Raw genomic sequence first — 13,963 nt, 5'->3', positions numbered from 1 at the left:
TGTTACTCTGCCCCACACAGGGATGGCACTCAGGGTCCCCCCACTCCAGGCTGCCTCACCCTTGGGCGCAATTCCCTTGGAGCTTCTCTCCCGTTTGGTGGAGGTGGAGAGGTAGGAGGGGAAGCCTGTTGCCACTGACTGTGTCCTCCTGGTAAGGCAGTGCCTCCTAGGACTTCTGCCCCGCCGTCCTCTCCCCATGTGTACGGGGTGGGGACAGGCATCTGGTTTTAGTTTCAGCCACGGTTTCCAGAGTGTGGGTGTGTACATGTGTGTTTGTGTGTATGCATGAGTGTGGTGTGCATGGGTCTGTGTGCATGAGTGTGTGTACAAGTGTGCATGTGTGTGTACATGTTTACATGTGCGCATGTGTGTGTGTTTGGGGTGGGACTGTGCACGTCTTCCTCAGCTTGGCTTTGAAGCTGCCACCAAGCCAGCAGTCCCTGCCAGCACTGTGTCCCTGCATGTAAGGCGCTTTGCAAATACGACTTCAAATCTCCCTCTCTTCCCAGTCAGCCCCCCCAAGTCTCCTGTGGAAAGGGCCACGTGGGCCCGCCAGGTTAGATGAGGTGGCAAGTGTCTGGCACTGGTCTATGGGGATCCTGGTGCGATTGAGCCCCGTCCGTCTGCATTGGGGAGGGCTGCCAGTTCTGCTGGTTCCGTCCACCCAGGAGCCCAGACATGGCCGAAATGTGTGTTTGGACACAGCCGGCCTCAAACTCTGCTCCACTGCACGTGGCTGCTCCACTTCAGAGCGCACAGTGACCAGAAAGAAAATAATGGCAGCAGTAGCCCCTCGCACGTGTGCGGCACTTTGGGGTTGCAAAGCCTGGTCGTGTGCAGTAAGAGAGCCACTGACTGTTCAGCTCTCCTCTGAGCAGTTCACAAGCTCATCCATGTGACGTCCACACCAGCAGCGTCGTCAGCTCCTTCTGGGCCCTTTCAGCCAAAGACAGCAAGGGACTGGGCCCTGCTGCCCTCCAGGCTGGGCGCTATGTGGGAAGGGCTGGTGGCAGGGTCGGCCAAGGGGTGGACAGACCTGCGCCGGCCCTTGGGGCATGTACTCAGCTGTTCTCCAGGGAGCTGCCCTCAGTGGTCTGAGGCTCCTGGTGGCCATGGCGAGGGCTGAGGATTTTCCTCAGAAGGTGTAGGAGTGACCGGGGTAGAGAGACAACTGTCTATGAGTGAGCAGGATGGCCAAGGCAGGTGCAAAGGAGGGAAGGACCTCAAGCATCTGCATGTCAGGCTGGGGGAGGGAGGGAACCTGCCTTTGCATGCCCCCCCAGGAGAATCCTTCTGCAGCTCTGATGACTGTCCCAAATCTAGTGTGGGACCCCTGGCTCTGCATCTTAGGGGGTTGCTGGTATAGCACACTTGAGACCTTCTGAGGATTTGCTCCATAGCCTTGTCTTTCTTCACGGGTTTGCAAATTCCTCAGCTCCCTGCTGGCCCGGGGGTGTCACAGTGCATGGCCGGGCCAGGTCCCAGGCAGTGGTGGAGGGCTGGTAATTGGGAGAGGTGCTACTGGGAACTGTCTGTGACCCAGATTCCCAGCTTGGGGTCCCTGCTATAGCAAAGGGGTTTCCTCCTTAATGTACATTTTAATGGTTTATTTATCAACATTCATATTCTTGTATTTTCACCTTAAGATTCTCCTCAGGGGTTTTTGATGGCAGGAGTCAAAGACCAATAAAGTAGAAAGGGCACAATTGCAAACCAATGACATAGATGGAACCCTAAGAAAATTGGGGCCCCCAGTAAATAAGGGTGTGGCAGGCTGGACCAAACCTGTGCCCTCACCCTCTTTGTGTTACAAAGCTGTTCTGCTCATCAGATGTCTGTGTGTTTAAATCTTCTCCACGGACACAGCTGGACATGCTTATTTATGTCAACAGAAAGTTTCACCTGACCCTAATCAAAGAAGAAGCAGGAATTAGGAGTGTGTTTCAGACCATTAGATAAATGCAGGAAAAGCAGGGGTGTCCACTCACCCCCACATTCAGCCACACAACTTGGGGCACATTCTTCTGGTAGGAGTCAGAAGCCTTGTGTTTCCGTGCAGCGTCTTCCTGCTGCCAGAGTGGAGGGAGGGAGGGTGGCCCAAACAAACACAGTAGTTCTCACTGTAGAGCCTCAGTGGTGCCTCGGCCCATGGAGGCGGGCTGGGATTTTCACCCACCCAAAGTCCTGGAAACAACAGGAAAGTCAGATGACCCCAGTTACGGCTGCTCCTGCAAAGTGTGAGCAGATGTGCTTCTTTTCAGAGACCAAAAAGAAGGCAATACCCTCTCCTGTTTATGCAAAATGTTAGAAGCCTTGCACATAAAGAAAGCTAAAAGTGGGGCTGCTCGCTGGCAGTGGGGAAGGCCCCAGAGCCTGGCAAGTGCCTAGGGGCTTGGGGCTGGCTGGAGCAGCTTTCTCCCTCCCTTCCTCTGTTTCTCTTTGTCTCTCACCCTCCCTCTCTCTCACTGTCTTTGTTTTCCTCGGTGTGTGTGTCTCTCTGTCTCTCTTTCTCTCTCTCTCTCACTCACTCCCTCTCTCACTCTCTCACTCTCTCCTTCCCTCTCTGTATCTGTCCCTCTGCCTCTCTCCTTCTTCCTGCATATCTAGGATACCCTGTCCATATCCACCTTTCCTTCTGCAACACATTTCCAGCATCACCGTCGTCTGAGGGCACCTCAGAGGTCTGGTTGGCCATAGCTTAGTTCCCTGTGGGACCCTCCCATGGTGGTTTAGGAGATGCTCCTTCAGCAAGGGGCTTGGGGGGCAGGCACGGGAGGAGACCCCTTGATTGCCCCGGCCTAATCACAGTCAGATGCCTCAGCAGCTGGTAAGACAGATCAGGTGCTATCTTTTATTTCTGACATCACAGCGAGACACCTGTGTGCATAGACTGGTGTACCTGCCTTGCGACTTTCACTGCATCACTCTGGCTGTCACCTCTGAGCTCAGAGACCCAACCCTGTCTCCCCAGGCAGCTTTCTATGAGAACAGTGGGGCAGTGCTGGGAAGGAGGGCAGGCTGGTGAGACTTTAGGGGCTGCCTGGGGGTGTGGTCCTATGCAGAGGGCTTCTGCCTCAGTGTTTTGTGTGTGTGTGTGTGTGTGTGTGTGTGCGTGCGGGGGGGCATTTTAGTGGCAATGCCGTTCCCCACTGGGTAAACTGTGTCCTCGTGTTTTAGAGGAGCAAAAGGGGTGATTGTGACCACAATGTGAGTTCTCACCACGGCAGACCAATGTGGGGTGAGGTCCTGCAGAAAGCCAGCAGGTACCCTGTACCCCACAGCAGATCTCTCCCTGTAGCAGGGCAGAGGAGGCCCTCTGCAGTTGGGGTGCTGGGTGCCGCATGCAAGGGAGCCTGGGGAAGGCCTACACACCTGGGAAGACATGACACCAATTACCACTGGGACTGTTTCTGCACACAACGATTTTCCCGGCCCTCTTATGCCATCTATTGCGGAGCCAAGAAGGCTCCTGCCCCACCCCTCCAGATGCTCCAGCCTGTGGTAACTGACCACCCCCAGTTCCCTGGTGGCGGCGATGTGTGTGATAATAGGCAGGCCTGCTCTGTGAGACTTCTCAGGGCTTGATCTGACATCATTCCAAGCAGATAATTATGAGGCTCCTTCCTTCCCCCGCTCCCTGCATCCCCCAACAAGACACCATGGAGTTATTTATAAACGCAGGCCGCTGGATGCTCTTCTCCCAGGAAGGGCTGCAGTGACAGCCGTGAGCGCACAGGCTCGCACGGCGCTAATGGAGGGGAAGTGCAGGAACCGGGTAGTGGAGCCTGGAGGCGGGTTGGTCCTGATCGGGGCGGAGCACAGGCCTGCTGCGCCCCGCCCAGCTGCTGCGGAGCGGCCCTCGGGTCCGCAGTCCGGCTTTCAGAGATCTGCTCATTTATGATAACTCGCCCGCAGACGCGGACTGTCGTGTGTGTCAAGGGCGGAGGCTGGAGATGAGCTGCTTTTTTTCCTCCCGGGCTTGGCAGGAACTGGAAATAATTGAAAGTTGTTACGGTCCAACATGCTGTCCCGGAAACACTATCATTACTTTCCTAATGACTAACTGTGTCTTTCAGGCGATGAAGGCAGCTGAGAGGCCTCGGGCTCCTGGAGAGGACCAGGACGTAGGAGGAGGGCAGCCTGTAATCTGCGGGGAGGGTACTGAAGGCCCTTTGCGTGTGCCCCAGCCCTGTACTCTGGACTTGGGAATGGAGAGCCAGGGTCCCTCTGGCCTCTTAGCCTGCAGAGTCTAACTGAGGCTGATAGCCAGAGACACCAAGTGTGGACGCTGCCGATCCTTGGTCTCTGGGTCAAAGGCCTACGGAAAACGCTGCCACCATCCCTTCTGCACTTTCCAGCATCATGTTCCAGTGTCCCCACTCTGGGACCACCCAACCAGGGCCTCTGCCTCCCTCTCTTGCTACAGCCTCCTCCCTACCCCCCAGAGTGGTCGTCTAGAGCAACGGTTAACCAAGTCTCCCTGCTTGGAATGTGGCAGGTGCCACCCACTGCTGGGACGGTTCCTGTAGTCCCTGCTGCTGCCTTTGCAGGTCACCTCACCCACAGCACCTTCTTACCCTCCAGCCACCGCCCTTTCTTGTTTAAAGACTGTCTTTGAATTACACAAGTTACATGTGAAGACAAAGGAGCAGGCAGCTCTTTCTGACCTTTCCTCACCCCCATGTCTTTCTCCATCTGGTGTGGATCATCCAGAACTTTCTCTCTGGGTGTTGCCTGCAGTGTTGCCCAGTCTTGCCTGCTTCTGAGTGCTGGAGGTTCCCTGTATACTGGGGGTGAGGCTCTAGTACTAGGCCATTTCTAATACTTTCAAAAAAAGGTCATGTGTAGGTGCTTGACCACTGCACTGTACACCTGAAGCCGAATAATACTGAATGTCAAGTATAATTGAATATATGTATGGTCACAGGATGTGGAGTACAGCACAGGGAACAGAGTCAGTGGAACTGTAACAGTTATGCATATACCACGTCAGAGGGGTAATAGGTTGGGGGAGGGGTATTATCACTTTGTGAGGGGTGTAAACATCTATTACATTGCTTTGTACACCCGAAACTAATAAAAAAAACAAAGAAGAGGTAATAATGGTGAGCTTTGAGTGGGTGGGCTTCCTGCCCCTCTCCTTCTGCCCTTCACCAACAATGAAGCTGTAGGTTCTTGGAGGAGAGGCTGGGGCCATGCCTCCTGCCCGTCTAGAAGCAAACGGTGCCAACGGGGCCCTGAGTCGGACTGCTTGCGGGGGACACAGCCATTCCCAGGCTCCTCCCCAAGCCCTGCTCTGGTGGCCCCTTGCTCAGAGGAAAGCTGAGCACCGTCGGGGGTTCGGGGTCGCGCGGACCGACGTCAAGGGACTCCGCCAGATCGGCTGTCCCGCCCCCTAGGGACTCCCGAGGTTCCGAGAAATCCGCAGTGCTTGTGACCTGGCTAGTGCCATCGATGTTGGACTGCAAGAAGTAATCCTCGCTGAGGATAGGCCACAATGCACAAACGGGACACGAGAGTTCGGTGCCACGAAAATGACCGGAAAAGAAACAAGACAGCAGAAGGCAGCCCAGGAGGTGTGGAGAAAGGGTTATGACACGAAACACCCGGACATGGTCTGTCCCCGAGGACAGTCCAGCTCTTTAGTCTTCCAGGGTCCACCGTCCTCGGGTCACCTGCGGACAGCTGTGCCAACGAGGCACCTGCGAACATTTGTGCGCAAGCCCACCTTCTTCCTGGGTCCGTCAGGCGGGCAGACGGGCATACGTCGGACACACGGATTCTGGGGCGTGGAAGGAAGAAGGGACACCTGCGAGGTGCCGGGACAGGTAAGGGGCCGGGCTCGCCGGGGGGGGGGGGGCGGCGTCAGAGCCCCGCCCCGGAGGGGCAGGGGCGGTGGCCGGTGAGGGGGACCCGGACGAGATCTAGGGACCAGGTCCGGAGGCCGGCAGGACTGTCTGCTTTACTGACTACCCAAGGACCCCGGCCTGTGGGAAAGGAGGGTGCGGGTACCGTGCCCGGGCAGGTCCAGGTTCACACCGCGGGTCCGACCCTTGGACTGCCCAGGCCAAGACCGGGCCAGAGACCCGCCTCTCCCAAATCCGGAGGCCCACCCCAGGACACTCTCCGGGATAGTGAACCGCCTCCAACCCTGCCCCAATTTGTGGTCTGGCCGCACCCATCCCTGTGTGAACCACCCTGGCCCCACCCCTACTTGTGGTCCCGCCCCTACCCCCGCCCCAGGACTCTCCCTGCTCCGCCCCATTTACGGCCCCGCCCCACCCCGCCCCCCGCCCCGCCCTTCCAAAGACCCCTCCTCCTCCCCGCTCCAAATTTCCGTCACGCCCCCATCGCTATTCGCCCCGTCCAACCCCCGCCCCCGGGACGCTAATTGGTTGCTTTCTTTAGCGCTTTCTGGGCTCCGATTGGTCGGCCCCGTCGCCGTTCCGCCATTCGATTGGCCCGCGGCGCCCGCTTTCGCGGTGCCCTGCACTTTGGTGGGGGCGGGGCTAGCGTCAGCGGGCGGTGCGGGATTGGTCGGCCGCACAGAGGGGGTGGACCCACGCAGCGCGCTGCGCCTCGGCTGGAGCGCGAGGAGCGCCTACCGCCGCCTCAGTCGCCTGAGTCGTCTCAGTCTCCTCAGACTCGGTTACTTCAGGCTCCGCCGTCGCCGCCTGGATCTCCCCGTCCCCACCCCCGACCCTCCCCGGCCTCCCACCGGCCGGCCCGGGCACGGTCTCTGGTAAGTGAGTGGTCGCGGGCCGGGGGCGGGGTCCGGTGGTGGAGCTGGGGTCTGGGCCGGGGGTCGGAGGTCTGGGGTCAAGCCGGGGTCGGGAGGCGGTGGCCGGGGCGGCGACCTCCGGCGGCCGCCAACTTTGCCCGCGGGGCTCGCAGGCGGGGGGCGTACGTCTCGGGCCGACCGAGCCCCCCGAGAGGCCGAAAGAGCGGAAGACCCCGCCCGGCCCCAGCCAACTTGGGCGGCAGCTGCGGGCGGGCGGGGTCGGGCCCGCGTCGTCCCCGCCCCCAGCCGACCCGGGGGCGCCCGGCGGCCCCTGCGCGCTCACCGGGAGCCGGAGCGGGCCGGGGCGGGCGGGCGGCTGTGCGGGCCGGGCGGGGGGCGGGCGGGACTCAGGTGACGAGGTGCTGCCGGCCCCCCGCCCCTCCCCCAATCCAGAAGTTGTCGGCGGGGGCTGTGCCTTCCCGAGCGTGTTGCTGGGCTCGCCCGGGGGAGCAGCTGCCACGATTCTGCTCTGGACTTTGTGAGGCTTAAGTTTCCAACGGTTTAAACGTCCTCGCGCATGATTGGGAGGGATTCTGGGGGAAGAAGCGTCCGGGCCCGACGGGCAGGCGGGTGGGAGGCGCGTCCGCGGGCGCGCAGCCCCTGAGCGCGACCACCGCGCGCCCCGCGGCGGAGGAGAGAAGCGGCTCCGCGCTCGCGCTGTGTACCCTCCCTCAGGCGCCGCGTCCGCCGCGCGAACTCCGGCGTGTGTGTCTCGGTCGGCCCTGCGCCAAAGCGACGGGCAGGTTACGTGGGGCAGGTGCACGTTGCTCTTTTCGGGTCACTAGTTCCTCTTATTTGGGGATGGGTCGAAGCGTGTTTCTTACTGTTCCCACAAGTGTTCTGCCCTGGAAGTACTGTTTAGTGAAAGTTCAGTTTTCCTTCTTGCCTGGTGGCGTTTCTGATTTTTTCCTTCCTACTCTGAAGTATGTTACTCACGTAACAAATCCGAGCGTTACCAGAAGCTCTTCAGTCTTGCGCGCGGGGTTGTTGTCTTCCCCCTGCCTTCAGGGCAGCGCGGACTTCCGGCCTCTTCGCCCTGCAAGTGCGTGAGCTAACCGCGCTCCCTGGGTGCGGAGGGTTCGTGGCGTGCGATTCGCCAGAAGGAGCCCCAGGGCAGCAGGCCTTGGCACAGACCTTGGAGACTAGCCTGGGTTATACACACATCCTCCAGGTCAGACGTTCCTCTGGCACGGGCCCTCACACATCCTTCCGAAATTTAACTTTTAGGGGTGAACTGTTGCCCCTTTTCTGTTCTTCGAACTTGGCCTAGATGTGGGAACCAAAGGAAGTGTGCGGGGGAGCTTCCCTGTTGAAGAGAGAGGATTCTGTCGAGCACTGGAACAAGTCGTCATCGTAAAATGTCTCAGAGTGGCCAGTTTTGGTCCAAAGAGACAGTTTGCAGAACAGTGGCACTCTGGAGGGGCTGTTGGCCAGATCCCCAAAGATTTCATTAATCCTCAGATTAGAGGAGCTGGAACAGTTGTGGATGGTGTTTTCAGACTTGGAAATCCATCGGAAACAGAGGGGTCTTCATATCTAAATGCCGTCGCTGACCCACTGTCAGTCATTTTCAGTCCTGCTGTTTTTCACCTGGATGCAGGTGCTGTTGTTTATACAGTGCAGGTTCATTGCAAGTGTTTTATAATTTCATGTATTTTCTTAGTTAATACTCAATATTATAAAGTTGTGAAAAGGTTGGATGGTAAAAAGGTGAAAAAAATCTCCTATAACTGAAAAGCTTGGGCACCCTGTTTAGAATTCAGGGCTTTGTGACTGGCATTGCCACAGGTGGTGCTGGTTATGGGTGACATTGCACCTGAGAACACTGCTTTTCTAGATATCGTTATTAATACTGAGGGTTAGAGAAAATGAACAGCTTATGGTTACAGTTTTTAGGTATTTAGGAGAAGATTTCAACATGTGTTCCTTTTTAAACATTTAGATATTTAAAAGAAGCTATCTCTTTCCTTGTTGTTAGAGGGAGACTCAGAGCAAGCTGCATTTATACTTGAGAAGTCCCCTGAGGTCCTTGAAACAATCGAGCCATTCAAGGCTGGACACTATGTTTCAGTTTCAACAATTTCATTTCCTTGACCTGCATAGTCAGTTTCTGGACCCATAGCCATTTGCGGTGGCAGTGATTCCTAATTGCACAGAAATCTCAGGGCTTTATTGTAAAGGTGATTACTGAAGTAGATTTTGGTAGATGGAAGTTGTATATGTCTTTGGTGAAGAAGGCTGGTCCTTTGGGCCACAAGAAAGAAAAATACCTGCTCGTGTATTAGGACACCCCAAACTTAATCAGAATGAATACTGTAGATTTTGGGGCGGCTCTGAAGTCTCTTACGCATGGTGGCAGGGACTCTGACAGGGAAGTGGTGGGTCCACTGTCCATGGTGCTGAATATTTCATCTGTTTGTTTTTTTGTCTTCATATTTTCTTTCCAGTGTGAGAGTGGTTTTTGGAATATGTTTTAAAATGAGTTTCAGAATTCAAACTATTAAAGAAAAGTTGAACGGGGAGTTCTATTGAACCTGAAAGGAAGTGTGCATTTTAAAAACTCAAGCCGTGTTATTGTCTTTTTTTTTTTAATGGATAATGGTGCCAACTCAGCATTCCCTTTCCCTTGCTTAGTCTCCTCCCTAGGTGGGGATTTTCTTGCAAGAGTATGGACATCAAGTAACAAACCACTGAAATTAAATGAGACTCTGTTTGATTAACAACCATCCTCTTAAAAAATGTTGCTTTATTATAATATGTATATGTATACCTATTTGTGCATAGAAGCAATTTCTTTTTCCCTAAATGGGGTTGATTGTAGCACTCCTCACGTCACCAGCATGGTGCTTCCCAGCCTTCCTGGAGAAGGACCAGAGCCCCTGACGAGTATGTGGTGGGGTTGTGGGCAGCTGCCAGGCGTTCCCGCCTCATTGAAGTAATCTACTCTTTCTTCTCTAATTCTGAGAACATGTTTGTAAATCATGTTAGATAAGTCCTTTATTTCTCTTGAGGTTAATTTTGCCTGTTGCTTTAGAACTGCCCCCAGGTTAGTTACTTGTGGCACAGAGATTCTTCCACGTGATAGTAAATTGTGTCAAACTAAGCAGTGGATTGTTGAGGTGTTTTGTTATGAGCATTTCAACTAGTTCTTTGGCCCCATCGGTTGTATACTTAACCCAGGTTCCCCTTTGACATCTGTTTTGTTGAGAGAAACCCAGGGCAGCTTCCTTCTGCCTCCTCCCACCTCAGAAACACTCTCTCAGGGCCTGCTCTTTGCCAGGCCCTGTGCTATATGATCTGGAAACCCACAGGAGAATGAAGCAGGATTCTTTTTTTTTCTATTCTTTTTTTTTTTTAAATTAGTTTCAGGTACACAAAACAATGTAATAGTTAGACATTTATCATTTATATCCCTCACACAGTGACAACTCTCCTCCCCCCATCCACTATCCCTCTGACAAAACGCACACAGCCATTACATTTTCACTGTCTCTGTTCCTAATGCTGTACTCCACTTGTGTGTGTGTATATATATATATATATATATATATATATATATATATACACATATATATGTATATATATGTATGTAAAAAATTGTAGTTGACATGGAGCAGGATTCTTATCATTGAAGGACTCACCACTTTGGACTGAGGAAGGGACATGTAAATGGATGGTGACAGGGGGCCACGCTCAGTGCTGCAATTGGGGTACACAGAAAGCTAGGTTAGTGTGTTGAGGAGGGGCGATTCATTTAGGCTGGGAATCAGAGAAGACTTCAGAGAGGAGGTGGCCTTTGGGCTGAGCCCCGGAGGATGAATTGTAATTATTTGGGCATGGATGGGTATACATTGATTTGAAAAAGATAAGATGGTTGGTGTAACTGGAGAATGGTGTGTGGTGGTGCTGAGGCTGGAGTTGTAGGGGTATGGGTTCCACTAGAAGTGTGTGTAGGGGGGATAGTTGAGAAGAAGTTGTGTGGTGTACAAAATAATGGCCTTCTAAAGCATCCATATCCTACTCCCCAGAACCTGTCAATATGTTATATTACCTGGCAAAGAAGATTGAAGGTCGCACACGGAATGAAGGTTGCTAATTAGCTGATTTTAAAAATAAGGAGATTCTCCTGGATTGCTTTGGTGGGCCCGAAGTAATCACAGGGGCCTATTTCCTGTGTGGAAGAGGGAGGCAGAAGAGCCAGTGTTCTAGTGATGCGAAATGAGGAAGATTTCCCATCAGTGCTGGCTTTGAAGATGAAAGGGGTCACGAGCCAAGGAGTGCAGGCAGCCTCCTGAAGCTAGAAAGGGCGAGAAAGTGGGTTCTCCCCAGAGCCTCCAGAGAGGAGCGTGGCCCTACCGACCCCTGGCTATAGCTCAGTGAGGCCTGCATCTGACCTCTCATCTCCAGAGCTGTAAGGTCATTAATGTGTGCTGTGTTAAGCCACTAAATTGTGGAACTTTGTTAGAGCAGCCACAGGATGCAAGGTTGGGACTCTGCTCCAGGAAGTGTTAGCTGGGGAAGTGTAAGGAGGGAATGACGTGATCAGGCTGGCTGCAGAAGATAAACTGATTCGGCGGCTGTTTGGGAGGAGGTTGCCCCAGGTAAGCACAGTTCTGATCCCCGGTTTCATCTGGCAAGACTGGCATGTGATACTGTCTTACCTGGTCTGTGTCCCGCGTGCAGTCTTCCTCCCGGCAGCCTGCTCAGTCTCCCTGCTAATTCCTCGTCCCACTGGCCTACCTGCCTCTGTGCTGGGCGCTCAGGAGACAGTGGACCTGGTGTACGTCTGCAAGTGGGATTATGGGGGCACAAGGAGGCCCTGTTCCACCGCAGAGCTGTCGTCAGAGTACTTTCCGAGGCTTTGTTTCTTCACATCCTGGCTGATCCTCTGTGTGTTCAGATGTTGTAATTGTCAGTCTCGGAGATATGAACTAGCTCACTGTTTTAATTTGCATTTCCTTGATTACTAGTGAGTTTGAAGACTTCTTATCCATTTGGGTTTCCTTTGCTATAAATTGTATTCTTATATTTTGTCCACTTGTTGCTGGGGTTGTCCTTTTAATAGCTTTTTAGAAGTTCTTCATATATTCTGGACTCTATTTGTCCTCTATTTTTATCCTTTAAAAATGCTGTTTCGATGAACAGATGTTTGATTTTAATGTAGTCATTTATCAATCTTTTCCTTATAGTTTGTAGTTATTAAGTCTTATTTAAGAAATCCTTTGTTACCACACGGTTACCATAAGATAGCCTTCTCTTTAAAAAAAAGTTTGAATATTTGCTTTTAATATTCTACTTTGAACTTCTTTTTCTGTGAGGTGTGAGGTAGAGGTATAATGTTAGAATTTTCTAAATGTAGAACCCGTTGTGCCTGTAGCGGCGCTGGTGCTGTCCTTCCCCAGTGATCTGCAGCGTCACTTTTGAAACATACCAGATGTCCTAGCTGTGTGGCTCTGTTTCTCATTTCTCCTTGTAAATAACGATAACATCGTTTCTTCCTTCCTAGCTCTTAAATCTTTGTGTATTTGATTATTTATTTTTTTTCTCCCTTTGTTTGGACCACTAGACAAAGTTGTGATAGGCTATCCTAATAATGATTTTTAAAAATCATTACTAGATTTTGAATTTTATCAAATGGTTTTCTATATCTATTTATATTTAGATGATTTTGTTTTTTAAACTGTGACTGGGATGAAATATTTTAATCTTTTAATTTTAAGCCATCATTGATTTCTTAGATTAAACTGCACTTTGTCATGATGTACTACATTTAATAATTATATGGGATCCAATATGGTAATATTTCATTTAGGATTTTGGTACATATGCTCATTAGAAGTATTGGCCAATACTAATTCTTTCTTGTACTGTTCTTATTCAGATCTAATATCAAGGTGATGCTTCATTATCTCTGTAATTGTTTCTGAAAAGGAGGGATTTTTGTTCCTTGCAAGTTTTGCAAAATTGTTTCTTAAATGTCCTAGATCTGGGTCCTTTTAGAACATGGAGTCTCTTGCACCAGCAATTAATCGCTTTAGAAGGGTTGCTGGTCCATTCCGCTCACATTTTTGGCCAGAAGCAGTCATTTTGGCCACACCTAGTTTCAAATGGGCCAGGGAGGTGGGTCTTCTATGTCCGGGAGGTTTAGGACAACTGGATACTGGTAGATATTACTAATATTTACCACGCTATGGAGACTACTTGATGACAGTGCTACAGAGTTAGCCAAAACTCACACTGTGTTTCTCTCTAGGGCTTGTTTGTAGGTATTGTAAGTGTATTGGTCATCAAGAGACCAATGAAAAAGTGAAGTTAGACATCATGTTGGTTTGTGTTTGTTGTGAACAAACTGTCCTTACTTTCTCTAGAACTCACGGTGAGAATTTCTGCCCCTCTACCTCTCCTTATTGCAGAAGCAAAGTCTCCTTTTCTTTTTCCTTCCCACTGATCTGTCTCGATTATCCTTCAGGGCTGGCACAGGACATGTTGAAATTCGCTGTCAGCTCTGACCTGTGGTGAACTCTCCAATTTGTACATTACTCTACTGCCTCAGCAGGGTAGAGATCAGGGTTCAGTTGTGTTTGGATGGGTTGATCAGAAGAAGAGTCTTCAGATCCACCTGCAAGCTTTCTTCCCTCCTTTGCTTGGGCTCTGCAGTAGGAAGCTAGATATCGTGGAGAGACTGTGAAGGTGGCCCCACCATGATCCCCACCTCCTAGTATCCATGCACTTGCTGATTCCCTTACTTTGAAGTGGGACCTGTGACTTGCTTCAAACCAATGGAATATGGCAAAAGTGATGAGATGTCACTTCTGTGATTATGTTACATTATATACAATTTCATCGTGCTAGAAACTTATTTAGAGACTCTCTTAGCTGGCTTGAGTAAGTGGCTATGTTGGGGAAGCCCGCACAGGAAGAACTGCAGGTGGCCTCTAGGAGCTGAGGGTGCATGCGGGGACAGCCAGCAGGAAGCAGGGGCCCTCCTTCCTGACTACAGCAAGGAAACAGCTTATGCCAGTAACCTGAGTTAGCTGGAAGTGGATTCTTCTGCAAACGAGCCATCAGATGAGAACACAGCGACTATAGCCTTGTGAGACCCTCAGCAGGGGACCAGTTAAACCTGCTCAGACCCCTGACCCCCAGAAACTGTGAGACAACAAATGTATATTGTTTTAAGTT

General features: G+C 52.1%; 1 protein-coding gene and 1 long non-coding RNA gene across 15 annotated transcripts in view; both read left to right on the top strand.

Annotated features, from left to right (window-relative positions):
• The window catches only part of LOC141569497 (uncharacterized), a 57,989-nt gene extending 53,073 nt beyond the window's left edge, over window positions 1-4,916 (top strand). Inside the window, exon 4 of the long non-coding RNA XR_012493207.1 lies at window positions 4,077-4,916. This is a non-coding gene — a long non-coding RNA (uncharacterized LOC141569497). The remainder of the gene's footprint in view (window positions 1-4,076) is intronic.
• A 1,664-nt stretch (window positions 4,917-6,580) lies between these two features.
• Window positions 6,581-13,963, top strand: part of PCBP3 (poly(rC) binding protein 3) — a 192,979-nt gene continuing 185,596 nt past the window's right edge. For 6 of the 14 annotated variants that reach the window (XM_074322525.1, XM_074321899.1, XM_074321310.1 and 3 more), the window contains exon 1: window positions 6,582-6,742. The gene's annotated coding sequence lies outside the window, so the exon portion shown is untranslated. Of the gene's footprint in view, window positions 6,743-13,963 lie in introns of all 14 variants that reach the window. The other 8 variants (XM_074322473.1, XM_074322436.1, XM_074322390.1 and 5 more) reach the window with 4 other exon arrangements.

Source organism: Rhinolophus sinicus, linkage group LG01, assembly GCF_036562045.2.
Source record: "Rhinolophus sinicus isolate RSC01 linkage group LG01, ASM3656204v1, whole genome shotgun sequence".
NCBI lineage: Eukaryota > Metazoa > Chordata > Mammalia > Chiroptera > Rhinolophidae > Rhinolophus > Rhinolophus sinicus.
This window is presented reverse-complemented; position numbering and strand designations above follow the sequence as displayed.